This window comes from Poecilia reticulata, linkage group LG23 (genome assembly GCF_000633615.1).
Source record: "Poecilia reticulata strain Guanapo linkage group LG23, Guppy_female_1.0+MT, whole genome shotgun sequence".
Lineage (NCBI taxonomy): Eukaryota > Metazoa > Chordata > Actinopteri > Cyprinodontiformes > Poeciliidae > Poecilia > Poecilia reticulata.
Window position 1 is genome coordinate 10,083,248 of NC_024353.1, and position 27,195 is coordinate 10,110,442.

General features: G+C 39.1%; 1 protein-coding gene across 1 annotated transcript in view; it reads right to left on the bottom strand.

The window, feature by feature from the left end:
* The window catches only part of cald1a (caldesmon 1a), a 134,452-nt gene extending 107,757 nt beyond the window's left edge, over positions 1 to 26,695 (bottom strand). Inside the window, exon 1 of the mRNA XM_017302820.1 lies at positions 26,517 to 26,695. The gene's annotated coding sequence lies outside the window, so the exon portion shown is untranslated. The remainder of the gene's footprint in view (positions 1 to 26,516) is intronic.
* Between the last annotated feature and the right edge of the window lie 500 nt (positions 26,696 to 27,195).

The window sequence follows — 27,195 nt, forward strand, 5'->3', positions numbered from 1 at the left end:
TTGTTTTTCTGTCAGGAAATTAAACAGACATCTCTTAAAATAATTATGGAAAATGTGAAATTTCTTAGTTTTTTTCTTACATTTTCTTAAAAAATGTGTGCAAAACATTGTATATGCATATTTTAATAATCATTTGAAATATTTAGTGGGAAATCTTATAATCTTATAATTGCTGTCAGCATTGTTGTACGTTCCCGGTGGCATTTTGATGTTTTATCTTTAGTGATGAGCTTCACGTCTTTCATCATCCTAATTTCTTTGTAGCTCCATTCAGATTGGAGATCTGAATGTATAAGTAAAATTTGGTGATTTATCTAAACCTAAGTCTTTTAGTGGTGTGAATAATATTGTATGTGTCACCTTGAGGATAAATTATTAAGTTAGCATGAGGTATAGTACTTTTACAATGTGGTGAAGTGGCTGTAGATTTAATCCATGCGTCTCAAAGAACAGACTGGACATTTATTTTAATAATTCAATCAGTACTTCAGAATTAATTATTTGTATTACTTGTTTGTTTTTTTATGTCATATATCGTGCAAGAACAGGATATTAAAAAGCCAGATCATTTTGCTTTTTGAGAAAAAAGCAATTTCTTGATAGAATAATTCATCCTTTGACTGGTGTGAAAACGTATTTTTTTCTCTCCAACACAATATTAAAGTTTGCCTCTGACTGTTCACTGCTTTCACAGTGAAAACCTGGAGGAAACCAGAAAAGTGTGCTGTGACAGAACTCCCTTCACACTTCAAACTTGGATGATCAGTAAATTAGCTTTTAAAATAGCATTAGCATGTCTGCTGAATGTCACGCTGAATGATTCCACGGCGCACTCGCCAGATTTTTAGCTGCTCTGCAGCTCGAGAAGGCATGGATGCTTACTGCGGACATCTGTGATCGACACCACTGAAACAACGGTTCTTTTATTTTTATTCAAAGATATTATTATATTTTCCTCAAAACAAGTTCAACACAGCATCTGCAAAACCTGCCAGATAAGGGGATTCTCCTGTTGTGCTCTAAAGCTATCAAAACATTTCAATCGGAGCACGAATTCCCCGCATAGACACCAACACCTAAACTCTCGAGGCGTTCTGCAATATTTAACGTGTAACTCTATAGTTTAAAGGTGCAAAACTCCATGAAAAGTAAATGTTTTCTCCTTTTCTGTGCCTTCTTCCCAAGGTATCAGTTACAACAACAGAGGTGGATCTAAGTTATTGCGTGCTTCAAGGTAGATGTGAAACAGAGCATGTATTCGTGGTGAAGGATTTCAGTAAAAGGGCCTTCTGGGTTGTAGAGATCGGAACCAAACAGATGTAGTGTCGCTTTAGACCTCTTGGCATGCAGAATGGATAGCAGTTGAACTGAAGTTTCAAACTATGTTTAGACATGCAACTTTTGGAACTATGCCACATGAAACAATATTTTGTTTTGATGCCGAACTACAGGAATATTTTACAATTTTTTTAAAAATAAGTTTGGAGTGTCATTTTTAGTAAACAATTTCATATCGGGCTGGTGAAACCTGAACCTCATGATAGAATATTACTGTTTTCTTGGCAGTGGGATTAATTTAGAATGAGGCAGGCATACACAGAGCGATTCAACTTCCCTCTGTGACAAATAAAGAGCTTTTCTCAAAAACATTGCTAATATCTAGTCTTATTTTGCGTCATTAAATTGTCTCAACAGTCTTGCCAAGTCAGATTGGGTTCCCAATCCCAAAACTGTATCAAGATTAGGAAGATACGGAAATGTTTTTAGTTTATCTGACAAGATCCAAGAACCATCTTTTCTTGGTTCTTGGAGAACCAAGAAAAACGTTTCATATCTACAAAGCGATCTATCAGATCAACAGTACTTTAAATGCATTTTTTTATATATATATAAAAAATAAATAAATTGAGCAAAGCCCTGACATAGGCTCACCAGTTAATCATCTACTGCATGTCACGTTTGTAGCTCTCAGCTATCGTCTCGTTGGTGACAACATATTTTATGGACATCAATCTGTTATCTTTGATCTCACAAACCCAAACAACAACAACTGTGACTCGGAAAAACCAAACCTTTAAACTGTATCGCAATTTATTTTCTTTCTTCTGTTTTTTTTTTTTTTTTTTTTTTTTCAAATCATCACTTTGCAATTATGAGATAATAAAATACAAAGTCAGGATGCAATATTGGAGGGCTGTGTGTTTCTCAAGTAATTTATGAGGCAGCGGGATGTGTGCCACCCCAGCTAAAAAAAGAAATGGAAGGTTTTTACAAACGTGTCAGGGAGAGGAAGACAGAGGAAAAAGAAAAAAGAAAAAAAAAATCCTCCAAGTTTGATTTACAACTGGAATGGAGAGCAAAATGAATGTGAGGCTGTGAAGCTGATACCTCCCATCTGCTGTGCTGTAGGACAGAGGCGAGCAGCCATCTGTGCCCGAATCTGCTTTAACATTTGCATTTAGCTCTGAGAAACAGACAATCTAGATAACAAGCACAAGATTATACTGTCTGCTATTATAGGTACGGCTTAACTCAATATACATTGTGCGAAACATACCCTCCAATACATCTGCCAGAGGGAAGAAGTAATTTCCTTTTTCATTTTCAATGCTCGACACATTCTAATAACTGTGTGGCGTTATTGTAGAGCAAATGTGGCGCAGGCTGTTTGACTGTGTTGGCCAAAACCACTACTCCTACCCATTCAATTCCAAATATTAGCAGTGTTAGCAAATGTAGTAGGAAATTTGCAGGGTTCAATACCCTTTCATATTTTTGGCATAATTTTGGATGAATCAGATGTGAGGAGAGGGTAAAAAAGCAAATCTAATCAGATCTTGTACTGCCTCACAATGAGACCATGATGAGTATTTATGCTATTATGGTAAAAAAAAAAAAAATTGGATTAATTAGGAATTAATATATACATCTGACAAGGCAGGGTGATAAAAAATGAAGGGTTTTACAAGAACAAGAAGAGATTTCAGAAATACTGTAGGGGAAACCTAAAATCCCCTTTATTTAAATTTTCAAATATATTAAAGGTATTAAGGAAGTAACATATTCTGATGGGCGACATGGGCAGCCACCCAGGGCGGCATTTAGTGGGGGTGGCAAGAGTGTCCCACAAAAACATAAAATTTTGTTTTTACAAATTTATCAGGCATTTATTACTATTTAATCTGTTTTTGCATGAAGAGTCGAAACAACAAAACATAACCACACACACACACACACACACACACATTGTGGCACACAATCTTTTTTTCACTCTTACTAAAAAAATGCTTTCCATTAACTATTCATACAATAGTTTTGATTTGGAATATCATCACTAATAGTCCGAGGAACTTTTTTGTAGATATTCAGGTTTAGAGAAGTTCATGATGCTTCAAGCCATTATTTCTGTCTATATGGCTCCTTCAGCCATCTTTGTGGTTCCAACACAATGTTATTGGTTATTAACAGAGAGGAGGCTAAATGTTGTCCAGCTAGATGTTCTTGAACACTACAACACAACAATTGCACGCTGAAAGGGTGAACAACCAATGACTGTATACACCACAGACAAGAGGGACGGCGAGCAGCAATGAGACGATGAAACCTCGATGTCACAAATCCCTCTGTCCCTGGGCTTAGAGTGAGCTTCCCCGCGTGGATGATTCACATTGTGAGGCGCAATTACCAGCGTGACATTTGCTTTTAATTGGGTTACCAATGACTCCTTTCTGAGGCAAAAGGTCATGTTCTGGCACAAGTCAAAGTCTTCTGCCGCCCATATTTTAGAGGAACGCTGATGAAGAATGAGTCTGGCAAAAAAAGAGAAAAAAATAATCACACCCGCCCTGAAAGTGACATTTACAGTCATTTACGACCTCTTTGGTAAGTGGAATTGCGTCGCCCATATGGTAAATTGTATATCAGCTCCTGTGTAAACACCACAATGTCATGTGTGGGCATGAAAGTTAAACCGTTGCCAATAAAGGCCCTGAATCACCTCCAATACAGCATCTATAACCCATCAAATCAATGAATGACTTAATGTGGCTGCAGTGGAGAGTGCTGCACTACTTTAGCTTTTAAACATGATCCAATCTGAGTTTTAACATGTGCTGAAAGTAATTCTACCGTGTCAGTTTTATAGCTAATGCTTTTAGGCTTTTTATGGACTTTTTCACCTCATCATAGCCACTGCCAACTTGAAGCACTGATGCATATTAATATCAGCAAACCACAGTACATGATTTCTCTTCCTTGGCCTTAATTTGTTTAAACGCTCTAACCGGCGAGGCAGCTTTAATCATCAATCACCTGCTAAAATACTGGAAAGCTTCAGCCTGCGCCAGTCGACGACAGTTAGAGCAATTTCGCCACTTACTCACTTTTTGCAATTAACTAATCAGGTCAGATACTAAGGGAGCTGGCCCCAAGGTGTTTCCTAGCAACTACGTCGCCATGATCGGTCTGCAGCATCGGTGTGTGTGCTTCGGTGGAGAGCGGGGGGAGAGTTACTGCCGCAGTAAACCTGTCTCTCGGCCATAAGTGATTTGTGACTTCCCACTCTTTTGCTATGTCAGTGTGGTGAGGAGAGTACGTATTGCCTTTTGTTTGAGCGAGCCCCACTTTTATTACAGGAAAGCGATTGGCAGATGGCGCAGAGTCTTCCTTACAGTACAGCTCTCCGTTTGTCCAAAGGACAGAGCAGCTCTCACTCACCATGACAGAGATGTTTAAGGTGTTTCGAAGAGCGCCGCATAACGCATTGTATATGCTCGCGAGATTTGCCAGAGGAACATATGTGCTGAACATATTGCCGGGGCGAGCCATCCCACAAGGTCAGATCGGAACAGCTGATGTGCATATTTATATTCAGATACGATTCCCTTGTGCTTTGGTATCCTAATAAAAGGTCAGATTAGTTCTTAGGAACTGAAGTTTAGCCGCTACACTCAGGTTTACGTGAAATCATTAACAGAGACGACGGGATCTGCACAAGGTGTCCTTTGCTCTGGATTCACTCCATCGACTTTCAAAGATATTAATTGAATCATTCCATATTTAATCCTCAGTGCATGACTCAACAATGGAAGATGTCTGATTTTCCTCAACTGGAGAGTTTGCTTCATGCTTCATCGTCATGAACGACTTGACTTTGAGACCGTCAACAAAACCGTTTACACTTTAGAACTGGTTTTAGGCTCAGTCAAAATGGATTTAACTGAAAATAAGATAGTTTAAAATAACAATGGAAACATCTAAGTAAAAATGTTTTGAGGTTTTTGTCCTTCCAATTAACGCACTTTGACAACGCTTCGTAATTTATTGTATAGTGGATCCCACAAGTCAACACATCTTTGTTTAAAAAAGTTTGTCGTTGTCAGGAGGCCTTTAAATGAACGCATTTCCTGGACAGTTCAACTGAAAAACAGGCCAATCTGCCTGGAGGAAAGATACAAATAAACAAAAACAGCTGCAATAACCGGGTTTCACATCCTTAAACAAATACCTTGTTGAATCACCGTTTGATTCAATTTCGGCATTCGGTTTCCTTTCCCTGCAGTCTGTCGGCATCCAATATTTTGACAGTATTTGAACACTCTACCTTGCAAAACCTCTCGAAATCTACCAGATTGTGAGGGCATCTGTTGTGCATGGCCTTTTTTTTTTTTTGGCCAACTCCATAGATTTCTTGTCAGATTAGGCTCTGGAGCCTGACCTGACCAATCACAGACATACATTCTTTCGTGGTGAAGCTGTTCTTTTGCTGACCTCGATGCAAGCTGGGACTCGTAGTGATGCTGAAAAATATCTAACGGTGTTAGGTCAGTACTGACTTGTATTTCGAACTTTTCATGATTTCCTCAGATTTCCTAAAGCTCAGAAGAGAATGCATGTTATTGCCAAAAGAAGAATGCGCTTGGTTGTGTTGCAAAAACACAACCAAAAACATTACAGTATCTTTTTGCCCTTTAGATGAAAAACACTGTCCAGCCTAGAGATAATCCAGAAAGTAGCTGAACTACACAATGTACAGTTCTTCACTCGAGTCTACTGTCAGAAAAATACCATGCCTCGCCAAGACATACCAAACATTAGTAGAACACAGATTAGCAGGACAAGAAGAAGCCCTTAGTATTTATACTTCCCATATGCAAGTCCACAAGATCATGCTATCCTCTGTGAAGGACTATGCAGTAGAATTAGTCCCTGCACACATGGAGAGTTTTAATGAGTCGGGGCAACACTTCAGAGAACCTGCCATCAATAAATTCTTCGTCACTCTCCCTGTACCCAACAGGATTATAGATTTTGTGGGGGAAAGTAGTTGCGCTGACATCTGTGGCCATAAAAGCCTTTTTAAAACACCCATCTTGCCACGGCAAAAAGAAATCAGTCAGCAACATCTTGCTAAAGGACATAGCTCTCGTCTTGTCTACAAATGATGCGGACTGCTGCATCCATCATTTGTTGTTCTCCACCCTCAAAGATCCCAAACCGTACATCAACATGTGCGGTAAGAAAGAAGGCTCAGCTTTTCAAAGCTCTTGCGGAGTATGTACGGGCTTTTAACATTTCTGTTTTACTTTACAATTATCATCTTAGCATGGTTATGCTTGTCCAAAGTAACATCTGCGTTTAACTTTCCCGTCAGCATGTTGGTGTCTCTACTAGAATTTAAACTAATGCACAGTCAACTGCGGCAGCTAATTCTCTAAACAGAGCATTGCTTTCCGTAATCATAATCCATTGTCATGTATAGAACTTTAAATGGATCAGTTACAAAATAAAATGTGTTTCTCACTATAATTACTGTTCTAACAACTGTTCATTTTGGTACAGCTGGAGGTTCCGATCCGAATAAGAATTATTATATTAATATGATCGCAGCTTTCTTGTAAACCCGGCCATCAAGCCGCTGTGTAATATGCTGTAATACAACACAGAGACCGTTTCAATGGGCTCCCCGTATGCACCCCCTAATGAATGGTGATCAACCTTAGATTAATGGACAACTGCAGTTATACTTTGTCTCACATTAACATTATGGCCAAGTGGACTGCTGGGGGAGGCAGTGGGGAGCACAGCGACAGCTCTGAGTATGTGGGAGGCAGATCATCTGCACATTTCTGCATCTGACATTTTCTCATAAACCGACTGGCATACGGGAGGAACTAAATGATCCAAAGACACGCGAACATTGATTATCCTTGACATGCTTGTTCTTGTGATGGGAGCGGAGACAGAGTGTGAAATCATTTCCCACTTTTTCATTCTACGGCGCCGCCGCTGCTGCCGCCTAGCAAAGCGATACTTTAACAATGTTATTCTGAGAATGTGCTGTTTAGCAACACCAAAAACACTGTCACTTTCGCTAGCCACTGATGACTTCATTAGGCTGTATAAACTGTTCATTAGCTCAAGAAGTTGAAAAGTGATCTCGACTTGGAACAAAGCTTTGCTTTGATCAAGCTCAGTCATCCCAAGAGGGGGCTGGCTCTTTGTCTTTGTGATATCTTGACAATAAACCCCACAAGTCTATCTGCTACCGTTTGCATGAGAAGAGAGACATTTTGGGGGAGTGAGGCAGGCAGGGAGGGGAGGGACGCTTATGCCTGATGGTGAGTCTACATCTTACAAGGATTGGGAGGGTCGGTCCCTACGCGAGTTCCTGTTTGTGTCTGAGCTGACAATTCAGAAGTTGCCTTGGATCTCACCTCAGCTGTGGCTCCCGCTAGCAACTCTAAGTCTGCTGTGTTTGTAGATTACAGAGGCTGTTGATATTGGAAAGTTTTTTTTTTGTTTTTTTTCCTTTTGCCAACTTCAAAAGTTTGACAGATCTCGCTGGAAGTCGGGAGACTGAACCACTTACAAAGCATTATTTCCTTTACACTACATTGTGCCTCTGTCCGCACATCAAATCTGTCACCGGCGTGACCGCTACTTCGACCACACCGGGAATGACGCGCAGCTGCATACAATTCTATGATCTGTACAAGTCTGATGTCTCCTTGCCTGCATTAGTTAAGCCTGAGAGATGTTGGAGAAAAAAAAGAAGAAGAAAAAGGCAGTAAGATGGACTGCTCAATCAGGCTCACAACAGCTTTAGAGGCTGCATTAATGCGAGGCAGCGGGGGCCTGAGCATTTGCGGCTTGCCACTGGAAAGCAGGCACATTAAAAATCCTGCGGAAATCAAATACAACAACTTGAAAGCCTTTTAAACTCCACGAGAGCAGAGAGTTGGAGTGCATTACAGTGCGTACATTAGGAAGTAAGGATGGTTAGCGGTAAATGACATTAATCATGCACCCACTCAGTGTGTTCTGGAAGCTTTTGAAGTGTTGCGGAGTAAATGCTTGAGAGACCTTGAAAGTGTATGAATAAATTCTCATGTCAATCACACAGACATTATGGGCTTGAGTTTTGTTTTACTTTTTTCAGTTTTTAAAAAAAAATATTACACATTTTATAACAAATTGGAAATACCTAACAATCTCCCAACAGAATTAAAACAGCTAGCAATAATGAATGGCATCGGTCAATTTGTTGAAGTGGCTGCGGTAAAAGCAGGAAAATTGGCCAAATGGTAGGAGCGGCGTAGTTTTAATTATATCTGTTATATATCTGCTGATGGGTCAGGCTGACCATGCTGACCTCTGCTCAGGACATTATGTGCCCTGCCATAAGGATGTGAAAATCTGAACTGGATCGCCTAGCGATGGACGAATTGTCAACTCGGTGCGTATTTCTGTCACAATGAGTCTAATGCTAAATAAGTATGCACTCATTTCCTGGGGAAGAGATGGCGAGAAGGCCTAACCATTTCCTAAAGCCACTTAATACTAGTCAGGGTTGCAGCCGGGTGCTGGAGTCCACTCATTAACTCACAAGATGTGGGAAACACCATGGAGAGGGAACGGTCTACTGAAACAACATGTAGGGAACATTGGTCTGTTATGTGGAAAGAAACGTTCGGGTTCTACAAACAATCACCCTCAGCATCTCTGTGCGCTATTTACTATGCATAGCAATAGTGTTTCTTCATGGCGGTGGCATCTATCAGATACTTATTTGGTTAAAACAAACTGCATTTTCTCCAGCTGTGACAAACTAATAGCACCACAAAACAATACCAAACAGATGAAAGTGTGAAGTTTTACAATTATTCTGCTGCTGTTTTATGTTAGGGGTTAAATTTTCAGCCACTTCTTAGAGAAATTTAGTCTTTTTAAACTACTTTGTCAAGTTAACAGCTAACATACTCACACACTCTAACCACCTTACGTCATAAATCCATTTTACATCCCGACTGTAATGTTTGCAAATGATATGGAACTGTAGTTATTCCCGCAATCATTGTTCTCCCTGTTCAAGTGCCTATGTATCTGACTCACACTTCCATAGTATAATATGAGACCAATACTCCAATACTACTACTTCTACTTCGATACACCACTTAACTACAAACAACCAATCACACCACTTAACTACAAACAACCAATCAGAGCCAGGAGGAGGGTCTTAGCGCCGTCAATCATTCTGGTGTAACATGTTGCTCACACCCTCACCTTTGCTCTCTGCTATGCTACAGATAATTCCCCACATTGAGAATGCCCAGGCTAGTTAGCATGGACACAGATCATTGCGGACAAGCAGTTTTCCTGTAACAGTAAGTTGTTTTTCCACTTTAAGCACATTGACCAGCGCGTACACAAACTTGATTGACAGTGCTTAGACCCTCCTCCTGGGTCTGATTGGTTATTTCTGACCAGGAAAGGGGTATTTCTGAAGATGGCTGTGGGACTACAAGGAGGAGGCAGAAGAGCTTGATTTTATCTATCAAGTTATACTGTCATGACATGGTAACAGGTACAATAAATATATATATATATAAAAACATATATATACCGTTTACAAAAGTTACATAATGCAGCTTCATTAGATGAGTTCGTCATCTAGGAACTGAATTTTCATTGTAACAATTAAAACAGAATAAATCTATGAGGCGCTAAATTCTCTCACAGCAATGTATTTCCACAACCCTTGCGACCCTGTTCTCATCTACTGACATCAGTAGGACTATCAGGTCACTATTTCATCCCAAGACTGCCTTCAAACATCAGCAGCAGCTGGCTACAAATAATTCTCAAGGATAAACCTTGCATTACCATGACAACAATCATGCCCAAGTATGGAAGGACCTATTCTGCTGGCAATGTGGAGGAACCGACGCTTTGTTACTACCGGCCTTTTACAGGGGAAATCAGAGCGTACGACCTCATAACCCCCTCGTAGTGATTAAGTGATTACTATCACCCTGTTGGCACAGTGCAGTTTCAACAAGACAGCCCCCCGTCCGAAAAGTCATGTGCGTTTCTGTATTGTGTTGGGGCGTCACCTTTGTATCCCAAACATTATCCAATTAAACACAGACAAGCTAAGGTACAACAGCTTCAGGCAGACCCACCACAGAAGAAGACATGGCTGTTTGGCACAAAACTGTTTCTTGTGTCCAGGTCAGAGGGGGCGCCACACTCTACTCAAACTAAGCAATGTTTTGATTCAGTTTTTTACGTCATTTATTTTTTTAAAAAATTAAAAACAACATCAGCTGTAATGAACTTGAAAACCCTAAATGTTGAAAGCATCTGCTGCTAATCAGGCTAGGTGACGGATACCGCAGAGCACCTTAGGGCTCGTTGAGCCGATGCATAACTGAGCAGAGGCAAAACGGTGGGATGGTTTTAATGTGGATGACTGATGGAACGTTTGATGTTGAGATTCTCGCCTCCCTCATACCAGCTAACCTTGCCGTTGTTTAGGTTTTATAGATGCACACTGTGCATGTTTGTCTTCCACTGTCTGACAATTATGATGCTTACACTGTGTGAAAGCCTCTTACTCTGATAATCAAGCAGATTGAAACGAGAGTGAAACAACTTGAATGGAACTTTCTAATCGTGGCTTAACGAAAAAAGAAAAACATTTCCAGAGACAGAATAAAAATGTTGCAGATTTTAAGCCTACATCATATGTTTTAATTCAATTACAGGGAAGAGTGCCGTGTTGTTGTGTAATTATGCTCATTATGAAAGTAATCCTATTGCAGCTTTTACTTAGATACACATTTCGCTGATCACTGAGGGAATTAAAGCAAGATTACTTTGGCTGCATCACAGATTTTAAGGTTTTAAAGATTAGAAAGGAAGATTAGAGGTTGAAACACTAATTAGAATATTTTGCTAGTCTGTATTTTTTTTAAAAGGGACTTTGATGAGTGAAACCCAGACAATCGAGACGAGTCAATAATGTGCTTGTACAAACACTCGTGACGTTTTAGAGAGCTTTGATCTGGAGAGCGAAGATGTAAAGTTACAAAGAGAAAGGAATAAAAAAAAAAGTTTGACCACATTCCATTAATGTGGGACAGACTGTAATTACCGTTATTATGTGTAACCCTTGCGTCTAATTTCCTTCACCCCCAGGAATCCACGCTCTTTTGTTACTAAATCAATTTGACTTTTGAAATCAACGAAGAACATCCAACACCAAGTGTAAAACATGTTCCCCACCCAACTCTGGCTGTTTAATTAATCATACGGAAATTAAAAGTAAAAGGAGAGAGTTTGACCTTAGTCCTCCGTCCTCCGAGAGTTAACCCATGTCCGCAGTCCATGACTATTTTTACATTATTTTCAATTATCAGCTGAAACACAGAAACCCTTGGGGGGAAGGTAGCCTCATTTTTCTGCCGAGGCCCTGTCACTGAGTCACATTAAAATCATTCTTTATACACTTCAACTGTAGAAACACAGTCAGTTGGTTCGCACTAAGCTTTCTGTCCTCAGTGTGCTGCATCCTCCATGTTCAAGTGCAAGAAGACACTTGAACAGTAGCACTTCTGTAAGCAACAAACTTAGTTTAAGATTTTGGCGTTAAATTAAGACAAATTGAAATTAAAGTAATGTTTATTTTGTCCACGTTGTAATGTATTTCAGAATATCATCAACAAAAGTTTATTTCATCGACTCAATTCCATGACATTAGTATAACGAATAAGATTTTTTTCCCTTATGGTCTTGCGTAATAAATGAAAACACTAGAAACATGTGTTCAAATTGAGCTAATGCAGTTTCACTTAATGTATGGAATTTCTGCAATGACTCTGCAATGTTCTTCAAGTTTATTTCAAGATCTTCTTGCGTTTTCTCTTTAGCATTTGTTCGTCCAAATGTTCTCTGTTCATGTCCTTTTCCAACATCCCGCCTTCAATCAAAGACGCTCCATTTCTCTGAAATATTGACATCTCACCGTCTCTTTGACAATACAGACCGGAACAGCGAGGAATATTAATGCCCGTGCAACAGAAATAGTTCTTTTTTTCTTATGTCATTACAACGCTATTATTTTACAGTTATGGAAAAACTCCTGCTGCCAGATGACATTACTTCATAAACCAACCTGCCTGAAATGTCACTGAGCAACAAGATAAAGGGGGAAAAAAGAAGAAGCGACTTGAATAACAGAAGCGTTCAGCTGCAGGCCTAGTGGCCGGGATAATGATACTGTCTTGTTGTGCACCAAATACTTCTACGCTCAGCATGACAGCGTCTTAATTAATAAACACACTCGGGGTTCCTCAGTGGACCGGTCGCCCGTGGTGATTGGCAGATGGATTAATACCGTCAAACCCCCGAGACACGTGTCACATTCCACTTGAAGCTATTGCTACTGGTTTCAAGGACAGTTTCAAAACCTCGATGCCTGTCCTCTGACTACCCCCCCAAAAAAAGATATGAGTTTGTTCCGTTAAAATTTCCTAAAAAAGAAGAAGAAAAAAAATCAAGTTATACAATAATTTTATCTGCTATCTTGTATTATGTATGAACTTTCATCCTGAACTCTAAGACGAGAGAAGCAACTAAATCACATTCTGGGAACAAAGTGAAATTTGAGTTGCGTTCCATCTTTGTGAATAAACACGGCTGATCCCGTTTCAATTATTGTTGAAGAAAATCAAAATGTGGCCGTTATCTGCCTGGGGTTTAACTTGTGTGGGATTGTCCTGTGAATCCCACACAGGACAATTTTGGATGGTAGTCGCATCCAAAAAAAAATAAAAATAGCAGGCGTGATTAAATTTCAAACCGTGGCTCAGAGGATGTTTAGCTTCTTGTTCTAGTCTGACCTCCTGCCTCTGCCGCGTTATTGTTTTATCGCTTGGAGACTGCCTGTTTTTAGGGTTTGGTTTGCACCGTTTCCCTCTTCTCTCCCGCTTCCAGTTTGCAAGGGGTGAAACATACTTTTGTGTTTTGACAGATCTGAGTTAAATGTCTCACAGAAGTTTAGTCTGGGATGACGATTTTTCTTCTTTTATTCCAGCTGAAAAAAATAAACAGTAAATAGAGCAAGAAAGTGAACCATCAACACGGTGGAGTAACTGTTTAACATGGGAATTACTCTCATGGCAGTTACTGATCTAAATACAAGACGGAGCTGTGGAGGAAAAAACATGGTGGTCAGAAAATAAAATATATATGTGACTAACCCCATTTTAGTTATTGATTAAATTTTACTAATATCAAAAAGCAGATGTTTGCGCATGCATAAAACCACAAAATCAGGCTAAACTTTTACTGTTTCCCAACAAAAATTTGTATTTTCTGAAGGCCAAGGCAATTAAATAATTTTTCCCTTTACTTCGCTACTCGAAATCACCTATTTAAAATCTCTGTCAATGTTGATTATCTGATTTCATGTTGTTGCTTTTGTTATTGAACCGTGTCTTTGAGTGTCATGAAAAGCACTTTATAAATAAAATGTATTAATTCAAAGTCAGATGTGCATACATTTTTTGTAGATGGTAAAACTGCCTTTTATGTCATGTGACTTATTATTCATTTGGAAGATCTTTTTGTTGCCAAGCTTGAATTTCCTGGCTCATGTCTCGAGATGTTTAAGGTTTTTTTTCCTGATTTTGCCATATTTTTCAGATGTGCAACACTCACTCTTGTAGCAAAACTCCACCGATGATACATCCACCTTTATACTTTGCAAGTTGGATTTTGTCTTCAGTTACAAAAGATTCCTTTTTTCCTTTAGTACGATTTTCTTCAGACCACAAGATGTCTCTAAAAACGTGCAAACTATAATCTAGCTTTCTTCTTTTTGCCCTTAGAGTAATGGCTTCTTCCTCTGATTGTTCTTTCAGCTAATGCTGATATAAGACTCTCAATTGTTTGCACTTACTTCTCTTGTTTTTTTTTAATCTTTCCGTAAAGGCCAAGGTTTCTCTTGCAGACTCCGTTGCTTTAACTCCACTGAAGCCTATCTTTCACTTTCTGAAATCAACATTTTATTTCCTCTCATTTCTTGCTGTGTCCCCCCAGCGGGTTCTCCATCACGCTCGTTCCCTGGCTCAGCTCTGCCTGGGGCTCAACTTCTGAATCCGCTTGTCTTCGGGAGATGATTGGCGGCTGGACTACAGCCAGGGACAGCTGGTCTCTCAGAAACCGTGTCTGTGTTTGGAATACATTAATAGCCGGCGACTCAAGGTGCCTTGATGTAGTTGACAAGGTCGCGCTGCCTTTGACACTCCATCTTCTTTCAATATCCGCTGTGACATTTTGGATGTAGATCTTTCTTTTCAGCACTTCCTGAAATGAATTTAGCCCCCATCCAATTTTAGTTTTTATTGCCTCCACGCTGCATTAGAACGATATTAACACATACCTCTGTCACTCACTGGCGTTGGCATTTCTCTTGCTAAATTGCCTGCTTTTACTGTCGTGGGAAGCACATTTTCCAAGCGTTCCCCTACAGTTAATTCAAACCTTTTCTTTATCAGGGGCGGACAAAATGATGTACCCCTGAGTTTTAATGCAGCATTTGTTATTGTTGCCTAATTACAAACTGCATGTTTACCACTCCACTGGGCCATGGATAATTCAGAACTGCTCGTTTTAAATTAGCTTCAGTGCCAGTCAATGGAGGAACTCTCGCATAAAGGCTTCACAAACGTCACAGAAAATGTTCATTTCTTCATGGTTTATCTATGCATCCCTGTGGGAAAACTGAGGTAATTAACAAATATCAATTATTATACATCCTGTGGAAATGGTTGGGTTTTTTGTTTTAAAAAGCGGGTCCAATGCCATCTGTACTTGGGACGTAGGCGCTCATGCAAGTGGTCATTAAATAACTTAATGCAAAGAATTACATAGAAGGACTCTGTTTGGTACTGTGGAGTTACTTATTTCAGTAACAACAGGAATGTATTGTTGTATTCTTCATACCCAGCATTCGTAAACGCATTGGCAGACTTTGGAAAGTGTTGGTGGATCAGCTGTTCAGGAAAATGCAGCAATATTTAGCACACAATCAGAAAAAATTTCAAAGTATCACTGCATTTAAAGTACTTTGACCCCCACGTGGCCAGATTGTTAAAGACACCTCGTTGTGATTTTACAATTTAAAGCTGAAATACTGGGAAAGCCCCGTTCAGCAACGGCTTATATATTGGTATTACAAGGTAAAAAAATTGTTTTTTATGGGATTTGTTTTTTATTGTTTTAACAAGGATTCTTGGCAATAAATCTCAGACATTTGTAATATTCTTTTTACTTCACCTGAAAAAGGAAAATGCAAAATTTTCCATCATATTTATACACACAAAACTTCTAAAATCCTTTCTGCAGTACAAAAAACAAAAAAAACAACTTTTGTGTAGGAAGTGTGATGGTTTGGAGCTGTGTACTTCTTACTAAAGGAACAAAACAGGCAATTTCTATGCACATACCAACCTGCACTGACTGGCAACACATGCAGGCTGAGGAATGCGATGCCATTCCACAGCGGTGAGTGACCAAGCTGTAGGCCAGACTGACAAGAGGTAGCCAGGCTGGTGGTGTTCTGCACGGCTCCACTTTGTTCAATGGTTGCTGTAATGTCTTGCTTTTTTAAGTTTTTTTATCATCGTATCCAAGCAACGACACCGAGCAAGAGTCCACAGCTGAAATAAAATGGCTCTACATGTTCGGCATGTGGAGGCCCGTGTGGCAGTGGCGACGTGTTCAAACTACAAAAAAGACTTTATTTAGTTCATTTCAATTCTGTGTTGCAGAAAAAAAGGAAGTGCTTTTGTTTTGACAGGTCCTAACAAGACAAGGACCAACACCAATCCTGACACTACGTGAAGTAAGGTGTTAAAAGACACATTCTCCAAACCACAAACATGCAAAAAAAAAAAGGAAAATATTCTGCTTGATTCAATATGACTGTATGTTGTTTTTGGTTTGTTGTAATGTTCTTTTCCAGATCATTAGCTCGTTTTCTACAAAGGACAAACAGGATAAGATATCGTTTTTCCCTTCCGTCACATTATTATTATTTTCTGCTTCACCCGATTTTGCAACTTTTGCACAGAAAAAACATTTTTGAGAGAGATTTTTTTTCTAACATTGAAAAAGAAATTCAAAGGGTTCTCCAGCTCTCCTCAAAGGAATCTACATGACAAGGAATAAAAAAAAAAAGGTGAAAGTGATTTTTCAGAGAAATTGAATAGAAACCCATGACTGTTTCTCAGACACCAGTCTTCCCAGATGCTGCAAATCAAATAAAACCACAAACATGTATTTTTTTTTCCTCCAGAGTTATTGGATTTCAAGTAAAATATGGAAGCTTGGTCTGAGCAGAAAACCTGTTTGTTGTAAAAGAAAGTACATCCGGTGTACTGGAGTATTCTAGGAACCGTTGTTAAAGATTTGCTAAAATAGCTTTTATTTTTTGATTAAACTCCCTTGTTGAGCATTCAAGACAAATCCTAACATAGGTTTTAACTTGAATTTATTTATCCAGTGAAGAAAAAAAAATAGTAACACTTATAATTTCTATAAATTAAATGTAAGTTAAGCCATTTTTAACTGATATTTTACATGTGGAATTGCCCGATTTTATCACGTATGTCTCTTTTCATAAACTTTCATCTGTTACAGATAACCATAAACCAATTTGTGCGTTAACTTTTAAAATGTCAAATTGTCAGCTGAACGATCTGCTTTACTGCTAACCATGCCAATCCTGCCTAGATGGATTTGTTATACTGTGATTACAGCAATGGTGGTCAAAGCACGTGTCTCACTTTCCTGACTTTTCTTTAAACTTTCTTCCAAGCCAATCCAACCTCTAGCATCCTCAGAAAGATGCACCTAGAAATCCAACACAGTCACCAGCTACTGTACCAGGAACACCAGTTTAACTGATTTATCAAACTAGCCAATCACTACTCAGCATACAGAAGAAGTGGACTTGTTGAAGCTTGTTGAAGATTTAACAAAAAATAAAGATCCTAGGAATGGGGCATGGTTATTGGTATCAGATGGGCTGATCTGAGCATTTCTACAGATAATGGTTTGTAAAAAAAAAAAAAAAAATGTCTAAGGACAATATCCTGAGGGTGGCAGTTGAGTGTGTGGAAATGCCTTGTTGATGTCAGAGTAAAATGCCCAGGAAACGGTGGCTTAAGGGAGCACCTATTACAGCCAAAGTGGCTATAGGTTGCCTGTCTCCTGATGCCCCCCTGCAACAGAGCATCACGAAGCTCAAATCACCTCAAACTGGCTTCTTGAACCTGTCGATGAGTTCTCTATACTCCACTGGCCTCTGTAGTCACCAGATCTCGATCCAATCAAACTTGTAGAAGAGGTGGAACAGCAGATTAGAATCAAAGTAAACTGTTTAATTTTTCTCTAATAAACTAACTTGTTCACTAAGGTTTCTAAAGTCCGGCCTTGAGTTAAAGGCCTTCAACTTATATGGAAACTTTCTCAGACTGATGGGCCGGTGACGATTTCTTTTTTTAAAGTTATTGCAAATGCCCTCCCATCTTGTCATTGTTTTATTACGTGCTGGCATGCTTCAAGGAAACTGAATAATCTTTATAACCTTCGCTACATTGGTGGCTAGAAGAAATTTCTCCTCTAAAAATCGCCCGTTGTGTTTTCCTCCCTTGTCATTGTGTTAAACATCACTGTACACCTCAAACCAGCAAATTGAACACTCGTTCTTCCTGTGAAATGATGGACCTCAAACCGTTTCTAAATACCCGTTTCAGATTGTGGAATCAGTGACTCTGGTGTTCTGTGTTCTATCACATGCCTGTGTTCTATCACATGCCTGCTTGTCCCAGACCACCAAACTCCTTACTTTTACATTGGCGGTCAGATTGGCTGAACATCGAACAATCAAGTACCTTTGAACAGCAACACCTGGCTGCTTCTTTTCCCCTTAAACAATAGAAGCAGCAAGAATATACATATATAATTCTGTCTTTACTGCTTCGTTGAAAGCCATGAAAACAAACCTTTCCTATTATTACTTGCAAACCACCAGACAGTGACTGATACTGTAAAATATGCAGGCTTCTGGTCAGCTGGCGCAATTTAGTGTTGTGTGAAACAACTGCCAGTGTATCACTCTGTTGTAAGGCTGACTTTGCTCGATCCATCACACCCAAGGACAGCCCTCCTTGTGCCTTTTGTAGCCCTGATTCGCCGAGTTATTGAAGTCGTCTTTGCTTCTTGGCAGGTCGGAGCGCGCGTGCGGCCCAGACTCACCATGAATGACCTCCGCATGTTTGACCCGGCCAAAGCTTCCACCTCCGTAAATGTCATCACATTCCGACACTGCTGCTTAAAGCTCTCATACGGTCGCAGATACTCAGTTAAAGTGGGCTCACTTTGAGAAATTTGATATCGCCATATTGGCCACATTACCGCTTTCGCCTGTACATTAACTCCTTGTTATTTGCTGAAAATTACGGCGGCGATAATGGACTCAAAGTGCTGACAGAAAGCCACAGCTTGGGCAAACAATGGAAGTACACAACCGCCCGAGGCAGTCTCATCAAGCCAAATAATACATTTACAAACATTTTGTTCTCTACAGTACATTAGGCAATTCGGCTTGCCTACCCGCTCTGTGGATAACCCACAACGATATCAGTCACTGTGGCCAACTGGAGCAGGAGGAAGAGGCATGGCTCTGTGAGGTAAATAAGTGACATTACTACAAATCGCGTTAAGTGACCACTGAGTTTAGAAAGAATCCATGCAGAAACAGCTGGCCTGGCGTGGATATCTACTACTACAGTCTGGTTTCCCTTGAGGAATAAAATGCTGTAAAAGATCACGGCTGTGGAAGACATATCACAACTTATCGCACGATGATTCAGAAATGCAGCCTTGCGTTGGCTTAAATGTCCAAGCTGCGTGCTGAAGTAGTCATACTTGTGATAATCGCAAACTTCAATGCGTTTTTGGAGCTAGTGAAAAAGTTTAGAAAAGTGTGGCGCACATTCGTATTTTTGCCTCTTAAAGTCTGACACACCTAAATAAAATTAGTGGACACCTCAAGTAACTTTAAGCAGCAGCTCTGGTGAGAAAATGCAAAAATGCAAAACTTTGGTCAAGGTTCAAAACCTTACATATAGAGGTGGGCAATATAGCTGAAAAACATATGATGACATAAACATTTCATATAAGTCAATATAGAAAATTATTGATTTGTGTTTTTTTTTGTTTTGTTTTGTTTTGTTTTAAATATCTGAAAAACTGGTGATGTGACCTTTGATTTATCCACAATGTTCCTTCAAACCTGAAAGTGCAGCAACCAAATTAACTTGCAGCTGTAATTTCAGAGTTTTAAAAGGCTAAATACAATAACATGCCACACTTTTCAGATTTAACATAAAAACATAGCAAAATCACATATTATTTTCCCTCCACAAAACAATTTTATACTTAATTTTGGTCCATATATAAAATAAATCCCTATAAAATGCACGGAGGTGTGTGAATACTTTTGCAAAACACTGCAACCAACTGTACATTTTAAAAAGCTTTCCCACCATAAAACCTGTTCTATAACAATTACAAGTCATAATAATATATTCAAAAGAACTAAATGATCATATAGTTTAAAGAGTTGATCAATTTCCAGGGATTAGGTCGTTTCCAACAGTCCCTGCTCCAATTTTTTTTAACACACAAAGCATTTTGAAGTGAAAGTTAAGCTCATTTTCCAGAACAAAAGACAAAAACGTCTCACATTGTAAGACGAACATGGGCAACCCCTTTTAAAAAAATAAATAAATAAAAGTACAGTTCTTTGTCCTGTTCCTGAGCGACTCCAACATCGTCGCACTGATGGGGACAGATGGTAATATTAATCTGCTGGCTCTAAGCCGCCGGGAACCAGCCACCGCCTTCAGAGAAGCCTGGAGAAATTTTTGCAGCTTATTTTTCATAAGATTAGAAAAAAACAAACAAACAAACGTCCAGACTAACAATTTGGGATGCAGCGAGTTATTTTATTTCCTTCATTATCTGTTTAAATTCTTTGTAGTGGAATGGATTTCCAAGTGGCACTTTAGGTTGTCACAGGACCTGAACGTAGTCCACAGATCTAAACAAATATATTCAACACATTACCTCCAAATGTGGAAAAGAAATGCCAGTTGGCAGCAGCCCCACGGTCTGGAAGCAGCTGTGGGGTTGCAGAATTATGATTATGAAGGCGAGACGCGGTGGCGCCTAATATAATAATATTACAGAACATATACCCCCGGAATATATATTATATATGTTTATCCTGATATAAATAGAGCGCCGTGGACCGGTGGCGTTTCAGGCTGGCAGACCACTTTAAGCTGACAACGTAATGTGAAAACTAAAGGCTAGATTTATACAGTTATTTATCAGGGAGAAAATGGCGCCAAGTGTTACTTCAAGCTGTGGAGATACAGATCAGGCGGTGGTGTATGTTTTCAAATCAGGATTAAGACCATTTCTTGTTACATAGCTCAGAATAATGCATGTTAGATAATTGTTCTTTTCTTCTTCAAAAATTGCTCAAGTGGACAAAAAGTAAGTAAAAGTAAAAAAGCTTTCCTGAAATTTACAATAGGATTGAGCAAAGTATGAAAACGAATATAGCAACACAAGATAAAAGTAATACAAGGAATACATTCACCTCCAGTTGGATGAGAATTTGCATGGAGATATGTCAAGTGAGAAATATCTGCAGTAAAATTTCTAGTACCGATACTCGGAACACTCCCAGCATGAAGTACGGTAGTGGCCGCATCATGCTATTGCATTTCCTTTCTTCAGCAGGGACAGAGCAGCTGGTTAAATGACTGTATAAGTAGTTAAAAATAACGATAATACATCAGTGAAAACTGAATATGACAGAATATTTAAGCTAGTAATCCAGCAAACAACCACCATCTGGGCTAAAGACAGATCATTTCCTCTTACTGTGGCTGCTGTCCGCACTGCTTTGGAAACATTATACCACGAAAAAAAATATTGAGAAAAGCAAAATTCCATCGGCGAAGCTGAATGCCTATTGCCGCTTTACAACTTTCCGCAAGCAGTCGATTTGGTTCTTTCCTATGCACAGCAGGTTCCGCCGCACTCCAAAGTGCACCGATTACTCCGTCTATCTAAAGAGGCCTAAATGATACGCTTTTAAGAATAATTATTCTCAAAGGCGTGCAGATGAAGCAGAGGAGAAGAGAAGCAGCGAGCCTGTATGTTCCCGACCTTAGCCCTGATTAGCATAATTGAATTTCAAACGATCAGAGGAGCGCTGAGGAAAAGGGGGGAAGCCATCGAGAGCGTGCAAACGGCGCAAAGTCGGCCCACCTCGGTAATGTGATCTCAGGAAGTGTGGAGGTAAGTTTATTGGAGGGTTGTTGTGTTAAATGCCGAGCATTAAGATGAAGACCTAAAGGAGCACAAGAGGGTGAAGTAAGGCTTGTGTTTAAATTCGCAATAATGTGGAATCTCCATTTCGAGGAAAGCACAAAAGTTAGCGATCTGTTTTCAAGTTGTTGACTTGAGGTTAGTCCGAAGTATTTTGCTCATATTTTTTGTGTCACCCTCCCCAACTAGTTAACTCTACTGTACTTCCATGTTGTGCCTTCGTGCCGGCTTTGCTGAGGAAACTATTTTGTCATCTCATGTCATGCGTCTCAACTTTGGTATTATTGGCAATCTTCCTGAACAAGCATAAAAACAACATTGTGATCAGTGTTCTGCACGAATAATGTAGCCTTCTGATGTCTGGTTCTGGAGCTCTGCCATAGCACGAGTCCACAGCTCTGGTTCTCAGGCACAAAGTAAAGAAAATATGAAAAGCGACTTGAGAAATATCATTTTAGATACTGTACCTTCAGAGAATTTTCACCTACCATCTGACCACATGATATCTTTTATTGTTTAAAAAAAAGTAAAGCCAAATGACTGTGTTGTGTTAGAACACTAATTCAGAAGGTAAATCACTATCATAGGAGCAGTGGTATGCAAACTTAGTATTTGAGGGCCACAAAAGATTGATTTTTTAAATTCAAATGGAAAAAATATTTCAACATTTTCAAAAATTAACTAAATATGAAATATTTCAATTAAAAAGATGTAGGCGTTATTGTGAGCCAACAAGTCTTTCTGAAAAAAATACTTTCTGTAACTTGTTGGTTTGCAATTGAGGCACAAAGTCATTTTGAAGGCCATCGGTGGTCACTATGAAGCACTTTAGACTCGCTGCGTATTAGAGTGAGATGTATTCAAGTAAAAAAAAAAAAAAGGAAAATCAATACATAATGTTTCCATCCTATTCTGAATTAAAAAATATATTTTTTGGTCACAATTTCCAAACTGCTTTGGTCAAAGACACAGGTCTACAACTTCTGCAATCCAAAGAGATTTTTTTCCCCCTTTGTCCAGCCAAACAAAAACTTATTTGGAGTTGCATGAACTATTGGAAAAAAAAAAAAAAAAAGGTTACTTGACCTTTTTAAAAAAAGGCAACTTTAACATTTTGATCTTTATTTTAAAAAAATAACCATATTTCCATTATTAGCCAAAGTTATTTAGGGGCTTTGAGGAAGGTCCAAAGACTCGGAATCTCGGTGTGCAATAATTTTTTCTACGATTAGAGAAACTTGTTGGGAGCAACTTTACTATATTTGAAAACAAAGAAACACACCAGACAGGTCAGGGATAAAAGCAAATACTTCCACAAAATATTCTTGCTAGCTTCTTGGAGCTATCCCCCATTTTGTTGGAGAATATTTTAACCTCGGCACTTTACGACTCTAAGTTTAGGGTCAAGGGGACGCTGAAGAGTTCGGGATAACATCTGGAGACGGGACTAAAACCAAATGTCAGCAACTCTCGGTTTGGCCAACACTCTGGTCATTCGTTCTTTGCAGCGTTTCATTTTCTCCATCTGTCAGCGAGGAGACGTCGCCTGGCTGTGAGCGGAGAGGAAGTGAGGATGCGCTCCCCCTCGCTCACTTGTCACTATGATAAATGAGCGGAGAGGTGTGGCAGTAGGCAAGGCAGGTTTCTCCTTGCGGAGCAGCAAGACTTCGCTCACGCCGAGGCCCCTGGAGTGGAGATGCCCGTAAACATGCACATAAAGCCGATCCTCCAGCAGGTGGTATTCTGTCCTTGGCGGAGGAACATAAAGTCAAATCAGCATATATTAGAATGATGGTGGCCATCCCCGAGGACAGACTGTTTTTAGTTATCTGACAAGTGAGAAGTCGGAGGCTCTCTGAAGGGATTCGTGCTCGGCTCTGACGGGGACAGAGCCGGCTGACAGCCTCACCTGCCCGTCTTCAGATAATCGGAGGCGGGCCCCTCGTCCACGACACTGTGTAACTAATATTTACCTTTTCAAGACATGATTGATGGACCGCCTGTTCTGATTCATATTCGACTCATGTCTCCTGCAATCCACTCCCCACATCAACTCCAGGTTCTTTTTATTGTTTTTTTTTTTTTTTTAGCATTTTTGTTCATTTGAATTTCTATTTGATCTTCATGCTAAGTGACACAAATTAAACTAAAAACAACTAATCATAAATTGTTACAGTATTACACTGTTATATGTAGTAATTCGAATACAAGCTGATAAAGAAATATATTTGTAAGGTTTGGATTTATGACTCTAAAATTCAAGGACCTAATCAAAACCTGAATCAAATATACAGTAAAGTCTAATAAGAAAAAATTATTTTGGTAATGTGGAGCTTAAATATATTAATGTTTTCAACAAAGTCATAATTGCTATGTGTAATTAGCAATTAATTTAAAGACACATATTTATTTAAGATAAAAATACATTAGTTAATGCATGATTCATGTGACACATGTATCTGTGCTCATACATAAAAAAAAAAAAATATATATATATATATATATATAAAAAAATCACATCTAGAAATATAAATTTTCATTGAATTTTTGCACCACTGGGTTTTACTTACTGTTGCAGATCAAACTGTTTGTATTTTAGGATTCCTCTTGTGTGACATGTTCAGATTTGAGCTCAAAATGTAAAAATGTGAAACTTCCTTTAGCAGTGCAGGCTCTACAGCAGTAACCATTTCATTCACCAACGCTCAGCTTCAGCTTCAGCTTCAGCTTCAGCAGCAGTGAGGATTCATTTGGTAGAAACGTCAGTCTAATTATTTTGTTACATTTCTCCTCAGTTTGTGTTTTAGTCGAGCGTAAAAGATTCAGGCCCCCAAGCAAATGTTGACAGAAATGCAATTGGAGGAAATTTAAAAAAAAAGAAGCGTAAATTCTGATGTTTTGCGAAAATGTTAGCGAACAATTAGCATCATACAGGTGAAGAATCATGGCAGATCCATCCATCGGACTCAGTGGGGTTGTTTACACATTAAATTGGTAGAGTCACATAAAATCGCACTAAAACGCAGCAGTTTATAGCTGCCACATGGGGTAAAAATACACGTAAAGCAGTGCAAAATCAATATCAAAAGTGTTCAGTCAGCTTAAGAGCAACATGAGTACAAAGCCAATTACTCTTACTAATTAACCGCTTACTACCCCACTCAACTACAAATGCGTGACTGAAGTTATTTCCAGGACAGGCTCTCTCTTGTTTTTTTTTTGTTTTTTTTTTAAACTTGCTCCAGCACAGCGCATAAACAACATATGCACAGCAATTACGGCTGCCCTAGAGGCAAATTCAACCTTGAGTCTTTATAGCAGATGTTGGCAAAAATAATAACACATCACAACAGCGTTAGACGGCTGATTCATTGGCACCAACCAGCTTTCACTCTTGGTCACTCTTGTCCAACTCGAAAAAGAACTTTGCGATCTAAGGAACATTCCGAACCGGGTTCTTCTTCCATCTGCCCACGCTCGCTTCGTCTTTGGCAGGGTTAACAGAAGAGATTCTGTTCGACTCGGAGGGAGCTGGAACAGAGGTGGCAATGCTCGCGCTTGTGGCACCAGACAGCAGGCAAAGTCGCTTCGCCGGAGGTCGACGTGAAAAATACCGATCGCAACAGGAGGAAACGTTTTGGTGTTAGTCGACCTGGAGACGCTGAAGAAGGAGAACTATCTACTGCAACAACCTGCAGGTGATCAGGAGCAGGATTAAGATGGTAAAAGGAGTCCAGTAGAGATATCACAATACATTTTTTTTTTTTCCATTTCAATTTGGGAGAAGTTGTGCACTGTGGTTTCTCAGTGCGCTTGTTCAATTGTAAAAGGCAGCATTTTCCCATAAAAGGAACCCGGACCAGTTCGGCGTGGATAGATGACTGAGCCAGGTCTGAGTTTATGACGTCCAATACTTGTTCATTATTGAAATTAAGACCATAGAGCTTGGGTTGGGCAATTAATCCAACTTAAATTTTGGGCTCAATTTAATCTTACAAAAAACTATATATATATAAAAAAAATCTAAACATTTTTATTGACAAAAAAACAGACAATTTAGATGATTTTCCCCACCTCTGCATTGTCTCATGCATTGTAGTCACATCACAAAATCAACTACAAAACCGGAAAATTATGAATTTTGAGGTGACAAATGAAGGTGTTCCCTAACAACACATAAAGGTGTTTCTAATCTTTTATATGACAATCAGAACAGAGAGACTGGACTGGTTGCTGCAGCTTTCTGAAAATTAAATTAGGTTGGATTGGATTTGGATGGATGGATATCGATCGATTGATGACCTGTGGTGCTGTGATAGGTAGAGACTCAAACACTCTTTCCTAAAAACAGCTTTGTGAAGGGAAGTAGTTGAAAGTCTCATATTTTTTGGACACAATCAGTCCGTGTGTCACTCAAAAGATTTTGTTTTTTAAGATTTTAACTGCACATTATGATGCAACTAATAAAACAAGTCAAACTCAAAGCCTGCCTAGAGCTAGTCTTTACAAAACAACTTGATGTTTGCCTCTAAAATGTCACTGCATGCCAGCGCTGAATATGTGATGGTTAAAACCAAATAGAAATGCTGCAATAAAGTCTTTTGATCTTTTGGCTCAGACATGGAGAGAATAACATTTTAGATTAAATTTAGAGAGATTTGATAAGGTGGTCTGTGGCATTAGCCGTTTTCTTTTGGTAGAGAACATAAAATATAAAAAAAAAAGTTCAGCAAAACAAGGCAACGTCTCACCTGAGAAAATCCCCAGGAATCGTTTTGATGATCTGGCTGCTGACTCGGCAAGATTTATCTGAAGTCACTGCGCCATGAACTCTGTTGTGTTTCTGTCCCTCAGGCTCGACGTCTTTCTACCCTCCAAGATTCCAGTTGTTTCACATGCCTGGGGCAAAAAGTATCGCTATCAAAGACGGTTTATAGTGGAAGGAAAGAAATCCACCCCTCCACTCACTCACAGTCATATGGCGCATCTGTGTGAGAAAGGAAACAGCCAATTTTCAGTTGATAACCATTGGCAGTGAATTGCATAAAGAATGTCATTATTCATGTATGAATAATGTAATGTAGGTGGAGCTTCAGGAGGAGTAGCTCAAAAAGTCTACCTGAGTATAAATGTGATTTTTTAAAATTATCTTCTTGAAGGACAAAGGAAACTTTGTTTTTCCTCTTGAGAACAACAAAATAAATTTTTGTTCTTTAAAAAGAACAAAGAAAATTAATACATTTCTGAAATTTAAACATTTCATTATTTTATTTTATAAAATGCATGTATTTTATAAAAATAAATTGTATTTTATTCTCATAAAATACAATTGCCCTTAAGAAACTTATGTTTTGGGTTGTTCTTTTGTATTTTTTTAATTAACATTATGAAATTTAAATTAAAAAAAAAGTTATAAAAAGTACCCAAGTC